Genomic DNA, 8,544 nt, shown 5'->3' with positions numbered 1-8,544 from the left:
TCCAAGCCATGCCCTCATACAGTATGAGCGTATTCCTTCTCCCAAAGTCTTTATGTTCGGAAATAAATTCGCTTATGACAAGATTTTGGTGGGGACATAAAGAGAGGGACAAAAAAATTGCTTGGATGAGTTGGAGTCGGATGGGGTTTTCTAAAACAAGGGGCGGATTGGGTTTCCGGGATCTAGCATGTTTTAACAAAGCACTCTTAGCCAAGCAAGTTTGGAGGATGTGGACAATGCCGGACTGTTTAGTAGCCCAAATAATGAAAGCCAAATACCATCCGGATTGCACGATACTTGAGGCCTCATTACGAAAGAAACCTTCATACGCATGGCGAAGCATTCAAAGCGCATGTGCACTCATTCGGGAGGGATTAGTTTGGAGGATTGGGGACGGAAAATCAGTGCGTATATGGGAAGATCGTTGGATCCCCAACCCGTCAACATATAGAGTGCAATCTTACCCAGTTTTGCTTGAGCGGACAGCCACTGTGAGCCAATTAATTGATGAGGATGGGCATACGTGGAAACACAATCTGCTGGGGCAGCTCTTTTCAGAAGAGGAATGCAGTTTGATACAGGCGCTTCCCATCAGTACAACAAACCAGAAAGACAAGGAAATCTGGAGGGGCACACAAAAGGGTGTATTTTCTGTTAAGAGTGCTTATTATATACAAAAGGACTGGGAAGACAAGCAGCTGGCTGAGTGTTCTTCTAAGACGGGACACAGCAAGATATGGAAAAACATTTGGAAGTTACAGCTCCCACCAGTAGAGAAGATGTGGTTTTGGAGGGCATGTCATGATATCTTACCTACGAGGGATGCTTTATTTCGCCGAAAGGTGATCACTGACCCGAGCTGCCCTCTCTGTGGCCTTAAAGCGGAAACTGCCTTCCATATTATTTGGAAATGTCCGTCTGCGCAGGATGTGTGGAGTGGGGGATGTATTATCTTTCAAAAAAGTAATTTTGATGGCCCAGCATTTTTACAAGTTGCAGAGGGGATGATGGATAAGTGTGACCAGGAGGAGTTCCAAAAATTTGTGGTTACTGCTCGAAGAATTTGGCTAAGACGTAATGCTTTCTTGCATGAAGGAGTTTTCTCTCATCCGGATACCATCATCAGACAAGTAAATGCTACCATACAGGAATTCCAACAAGCCATGACTAGGGATCCCCGAGTTGGGCAACTAGAACCACAGCACGTCTTGGGTTCGCAATGGCCTCTTCAAACTGGCTGGTTTCACGTGACTTGGGATACTGCCGTGGGCATTCGAACGGGGACTGTAGGTTATGGAGCTATCATTCGGAATCACAAGGGAGAGTTGCTGGCAGCAAAGAGCCTCACCCGGGTTGGGTTGTTGGAACCAGATGCAGCTGAGGCATCAGGGGCTCTCATGGCGATCGAGTTTGCACGTCAGAAGGGCTGCCTGAAAATTCATCTACAAGGGGATGCCAAGGTGATTGTTGAAGCTGTGCACTCTAATGAACCAGATTGGAGCAGGCGAGGACACCTTATAGATGATCTACGCACGGCTCTGGCGGTATTCACACAGTGGAAGCTGGAATATATTCCACGAGACACAAACCAGGAAGCTCATATGTTGGCACAGATGGCAACGGCGCAGCCCATGGATAGCGTGTGGACTTCTGATTTTCCTACTTGTATTCGAGAACATTGTGATCCGGAGCTTATTGCTCGGAACATGCTGTGACTGTTTTGTTTGAGATTGAAATAAGATAAGCGACTGTTACCAAAAAAAAAAAACCAGTTTAGCATTAAAATAAAAAGAGGAGAAAGAGAAAGATGGAGATGGAGAGAAAAAAGATGAGAGATATTAATGTTAGAGAGTGGAGGGAGAGAGATGTTTTTTTTTTTTTTTTTTTGAAATTAAGAGAGAGAGAGATGTTGAATGAGCGTGAAAGACTTGGAGAAAAAAGAGAGAGAGAGAGAGAGAGAGAGAGAGACGTGGAGAGAGAGGAAAAAAAAGGAAAGAGAGAGAGAGAGCGAGATATATATATGAACCGGTTCAAGAGATAGAGATGTGGAATGAGAGTGAATAACTTGGAGAGAAAAAGAGAGAGAGAGAGAGAGAGAGAGAGACGTTGAGAGAGAGGAAAAAAAGAGAGATAGAGAGAGAACAAAAATATGAACCGTTCAATTTTTAACTATTCACTTTTTAAAATAATGAGTTAAAAAATCGGTTTAGTCTTTAAAAAAAATTGGTTTACGCCACATGTTGCGATTTGAATGCACTTCAAAAGATGGCTTTGGCTATTATATATGATATATGACATGATTTGATTTGTATTATTTGTTTCCTTATTTGATTTGGACATTGATAATATTTAATTTATTAAATAATTTATATATGGAAAATTCTTGAAATATAATTAAATGTCATTAATTACACTAATTTAATGACTGATTTTTTAAGTAAGAACCGCTTCACTCTTAAAAAACCGGTTCACAAATTATGTCTTTAAAAACCAGTTTAGCATTAAAATAAAAAGGGTTCATGCCACATGTCGCAATATTAAGGCACTTCTGTGAGTGATTTGTTTCCTTATTGATTCCAACATTAATAATATTTAATTTATATATGGAAAACTCTTGAAATATAATTAATGCAATTAATTACTCTAATTAATAACCTGTTAAAAAATTATGCCTTAGAGAACCGGTTCAGGCTTAAAAAAAAAAAGGTTCACGACATATGTCGCAATTCTAGACTACCTCTAAAGAATGATTCGGCTTTTATATATATGAATATATATGATGAGAATAAATGACTATTAAAATATTAAAAAGAAAACATGTGATAGATGACACTTGACACTTGACACTTATTAGACTAGGTTGAAAGAAATTTTCTCCAAACCAATTTGGAGGAAATTTCAATCCTTTGAATTTTGAAACAGGATCCTCTCTAGTCCATAATGCACTGGAGAATATCCAGTTCATGACTATGATTTCTTCTCAGAAATCCTATGGCCACAAATGAAACTATGGGGGTGGTTCGGCCACCCCCTGGCCAGCCATTGGGGGTGGCTCAAGCCACCCCTACCCAAAATGGGGGTGGCCGACCACCCCCTATGGTGGCCAGCCACCTCCTTGTTTTTTCTTATTTTTTATTAATTTATTTTTTAATTTAGAATAATATTTTATTAGTGGATATGTGTCCTATTTGTAGCCATAAGATTTTAGAGAAGAAATTATAACCATAAACTGAATATTCTCTAGTTCATAATGGACTGAATATGATCATGTTCCTTGAATTTTCAACGTGAATGCTCGTAGCTGTGCATAAGTGATGAGCATTAAATTTTATGGAGAATGATCCTCCTTTCTATTAGGGTAGAATGGTCCAAAAAAAAAAAAAAAAAAAAAAAAAAAAAAAAACCATTCTTCTCTTATAAAATAAGGAACCAGTTCCTTCCTATTTTCTTAAAAATGGAGAGGTGCACATGTAGTCGTGCGATGAAAAAGTAATATGGAAGGAGAAGAAAGTAAAATGAAAGGGCGGGACGAAACTTCAGGAGGAAATGAAAAGTTAGGGGAAGGGGAACAACTTTAACTTGACGTCAATAACAAAAATATATATATATATATATATATATATATATATATATTAAAAAATAAATGAATTTTGCTTTTGTTGTCTTTGTATTTAGAGAGGATGACCGACGTATATTAAATTTAATTTTGGGTAAAGAATTTGATGAATGACTTTTTTTTTTGTGTGAATTTCGTTAAAGTTTAGCGAAAAGGTCAAAAATGAAAAGTTCAATGGAGATGCTCTTAAAAGTTGAAACAACCAATTGGAGAATTTGACACATGAAAGCTATTATATTGTATTGCGCGCTCCTCATGTGAGTCTGTTCATTGCTAATTTGTGCATATCTCCTTCTTTCTTTCTTAAAGACCCTTATTTACTTATGTAAATTTATTTATAGACGAAGAAAAAGCCAAACTCAATAATTGACTTTTTCAAAAGAAAAATTAATGCACAAAGTGCATTATAGTTAAAAATATCAACAGAGTTTAAAAGTCAGAAATATATTTAAGTTTTTTTTTTTTTTACATATTAATTTAACCCCTAATCTTAATATATTTCACATTCATACATTCTTGACTCATCTATTTTAATATATTTCCCATTCATATTTATAACCCTCAATAAGAATTTCTCATTCCGTCATTCATGACATTCTGAAAGTTGCGTCCAACATTTAACTAAATACTTTTTTTTTTTTCCTTATGAATAACTAAATACATTTTCAATTCTCAGCTATATCCTATATATTTGATTTGCCGCCGTCACTAGTTAAGCATGTATATTAGTTGGTCATATCAATTATTGTTTCATTATTTTGGTCCACTAGTACCATATATATATATATATATATATATATAGTTAATTTAGTTCCGTTGAATGGGTAAGCTCCTCATAATCTTCTTCTTTTTTTTTTTTTTTTTTTTAAAGAAATACATTCAAATTTCATTAATAATAATCATGAGTATAAAGCTCTTACATCATAGGAGTACAAAGCCCTAAAAATGTAAATTATAGCCGAAGCTATAAGGATATAACATCACCTAAAACCTCCGCTAACGTATGACTAGTTTTGGGTTGAAATAACAGATCTGCACAAGACAGACGCAATCCAATGCATAGGTAGCACAAATTCTTCCTCGACCCAAAAGTCAGGATGAAGTTCACGTCCACAACTCGAAGGTTTAGACTAAAAATCACATCCACGACCCAAATATCTGGATCAAAGTTCAATTCACATCCAAGCAGGCAGATCGAAGGGCCAGAGGCTCAGAGCATTATTACAAACAAAAGCTCCTCATAATCTAAAGCTACAACTTGATCAATTATTTGACTATTACATTTATCAACATTAATGTCTTGAAGAAGACGTTGGCACGTTGCATCCAAAGGCAAACAATAATAATTCAATTCAATATATATATATATATATATATATATATATAAATGTAATAGTCAAATAATTGATCAAGTTGTAGATTTAGATTATGAGGAGCTTACCTAATCCAATGCATAGGTAGTACAAATTCTTCCTCGACCCAAAAGTCAGGATGAAGTTCACGTCCACAACTCGAAGGTCTAGACTAAAAATCATATCCACGACCCAAATATCTGGATCAAAGTTCAATTCACATCCAAGCAGGCAGATTGAAGGGCCAGAGCGTTATTACAAACAAAAGCTCCTCATAATCTAAATCTACAACTTGATCAATTATTTGACTATTACATTTATCAACATTAATGTCTTGAAGAAGACGTTGGCACGTTGCATCCAAAGGCAAACAATAATAATTCAATTCAATATATATATATATATATATATATATATATATATTGAATTGAATTATTATTGTTTGCCTTTGGATGCAACGTGCCAACGTCTTCTTCAAGACATTAATGTTGATAAATGTAATAGTCAAATAATTGATCAAGTTGTAGATTTAGATTATGAGGAGCTTACCCATTCAACGGAACTAAATTAACTATATATAACTATTAACTATATAATAGTTAATTTAGTTCCGTTGAATGGGTAAGCTCCTCATAATCTAAATCTACAACTTGATCAATTATTTGACTATTACATTTATCAACATTAATGTCTTGAAGAAGACATTGGCACGTTGCGATCCAAAGGCAAACAATAATAATTCAATTCAATATATATATATATGGCAGAAATTTTCTCCAAACCGATCTGGAGGAAATATCCTCCAACCCATTTAAAATAGTGTAAAGTGTCAATAAACATTTGGACAAAGTTTTTCTCCAAACTGGGTTGGACAAATTTCTTTCAACCTAGTTTATAAAAGTGACACGTGTCCATGAACATGTAAGATGCACATGTTTTTTTAATAGTAGGGATAAAGTTGTAATAATTTTTATTAAAAACTCATGTGCATCTCACATGTTATTAAAAAAATGAATACATGTCACTTTTATAAACTAGGTTGAAGGAAATTCGTTCAACTCAGTTTGAAAGAAAACTTTGTCATAAACATTTAAAACGTTAGTTTAAGTTAGTAAACTGCTATTAATGACCTTAAGAATTTAATGTGCGTTTTAAATGTTTATTGACACTTGACACGATTTTGAATATGTTGGAGGATATTTCTTCTAGACGGGTTTAGGGCCCGTTTGGGAGTGCGATTTCAATAATTGCGATTTTAAAAATTACATTTTTAAAAATTGTGTTTTTAAAATCGCTACTTTTTAAAATCGCACAGACGTTTGGTAAAACATACTAAAAAGTAATTTTTTTTATCAATTGAGTGTTTGGATAACATTAGCATATAATTGCAGTTTCATGACAAAATTACCAATAAGGATGAACAAGATAGAGAGGATGAAGAAAAAAAGAAAGAAGAGAAAATAAGGGTTTTAATATATTTAGGTGGGTATTCTTGGTATTTTTTTCATTCCCGTTCTAAAAAAGGTAACTATTGCGCCAAATATCTTTTTAATAGAAATCGTGATTTTGTTTTAAATTCGCACTTTTTCAAATAAGCACCCTCTAATCAGCTTATGGAAATCGCAGATTTTTTTGCGTTTTTAAAATCGCAATCCCAAACACCCTAAAATTGCGATTTGGTTTAAAATTGCAGATTATTTTTTTAAAAACGCACTCCCAAACACACCCTTAGAGGAAATTTCTGTCTATATATATATATTTTTTGATTATATATATTTTGATTTGCCGAAGAAGTCGCTGAAGTGGTGGCCGGTGGTGCCAGCAGGTGGCAGCTGCATGGGCTGTATAACTCGGGCTGTTGAAATGGACTTGTTTGGAATTGGCTATTGTGGGTTGACGTTGAGTCTTGAATTGAATGGGCCAGGTATGGATGGCCTACATGGTTGATTTGGATTGCACCCGATTATTTTTTTTTTTTTATAACCGTGTTGATTTGACCCGGTTGGCTTGGTCGGCTGAACTGGGAGTAGGAACCGGGGTCTAACCCACAATGTCAAGTTGACGGGCAGGGCTTAATGGGCCTAAGCCATATGGACCAGTTCGAATACCTCTTGGGTTGGTTGGTTATGAAACCCAGCGAAGCTGAAGCGGCTTGGGACCCGCTGGGTCGAGTTTCAGATCGATTCTCCCAATCCGCGGGAGCACGGGGCAGGCACGTGAATGAGAGGCGTTGAAACAAGCACTAGCGCGTGTGAGCGCGTGGAGAACTACAGGCGCTCTTTGGTTTGAATATCAAAATAACCTTTCCATGAATGGAAGATTGAATAAGAAATTCTGCTTCTTATTAACTTTTTGTTTGGTTTGCTTCACTCGTTTGAATTTGTTCCCACTATTTTTGCCATCAAATCCAAGCTCTATGGCTCAAACCCGATGATCAGTTCTGCACTGAATTTGTAGACGAATGCCGCCCGCAGTGTAGACCCCAAAATTGAATCTCAACAAAGTGGGGTTTTCCTTTTTGAGAAATGATAGAGATATAACTTAAAGATATACTCTGACTCAACTTTTCTCGTGGTAATTTTTTTTTTTTTAAATAAAAAATAAAAAAAATTTATGAAATAATAACATCCTGTCCTATTTTTATTTGTTTTTTTTTTATATAAAATAAAATGGTCTTTTTCTTCATAATAATGACCATTTTTTTAATTAAAAAAAAAAAGTGCCAAATAAAAATAGGACCACATAGGATATTGTTATTACTTTATAATTTTTTTTTTAAATGACTATATAAGAGAAAAGTTGAACCAAAATTGTGTCTCTAAGTTGTGTCTCTATCATTCTTTTTTTTTTAAAAAAAAAAAAATCAATTAAGGAAATAGATTACATGGAGAATCTTTTCCACTCCTGATCTAAAAGGAAGAAAGAGTGGGCGATTCTAAAATTCAAAATAAGGGTGAGCTCCCAACAACAGTCCCAAAATAAAAATACACTGTAGTTGATACAAGCAAATAATAAGAAATGGGCCAAAAAATGTTCTGGTCCTCTGAATCTTAGTTGAAAAATCAAGAAGGGGCACCACAAAGGGTGTTTGTAGAAGCTGGCCAAGAAGTTGACCAGCTTGAAGAGGCATTGCATTTCCATCAGGAGCCGTTGGAGAGGAGAGAACACCCCTAAATTTTGACACAAAAGTCTCAAAAATAAAACACAACAATAGATTAGGGAGACAAAAGCCCAAATAACCCACAAAACAACACAGAAATACAAGGAAAGTAAAGTAAAAACAACACAAGAAATACAAAGCAGAAAAATAGAAAACCACAAAACACCAGTAGGTGGAGGGAGGCGGCAGTGGGGAGCACCGAGAAGCCACAGAAAGAGGAGAGCAGTCCCCTTGCAAGCACGTGCATGACACGCGTCTACGAGTAAGATCCACGTGAACGGCGCGTTGGCTCCACGTGCCAGCGCATGGATGTCAGACGGAAGATTGTGGCAGTGCACCATGAAGCGGAGGGCCCAAGGAACAAGGTAGGGCAGCGCATTTGAAGTTGGGAGTGACCGAAATCCATAGATTGGGCT

This window comes from Corylus avellana, chromosome 3 (assembly GCF_965113065.1).
Source record: "Corylus avellana chromosome 3, dhCorAvel1.hap1.2, whole genome shotgun sequence".
Lineage (NCBI taxonomy): Eukaryota > Viridiplantae > Streptophyta > Magnoliopsida > Fagales > Betulaceae > Corylus > Corylus avellana.
The sequence above is the reverse complement of the archived record's forward strand: the minus strand, read 5'-3'. Positions refer to the sequence as shown.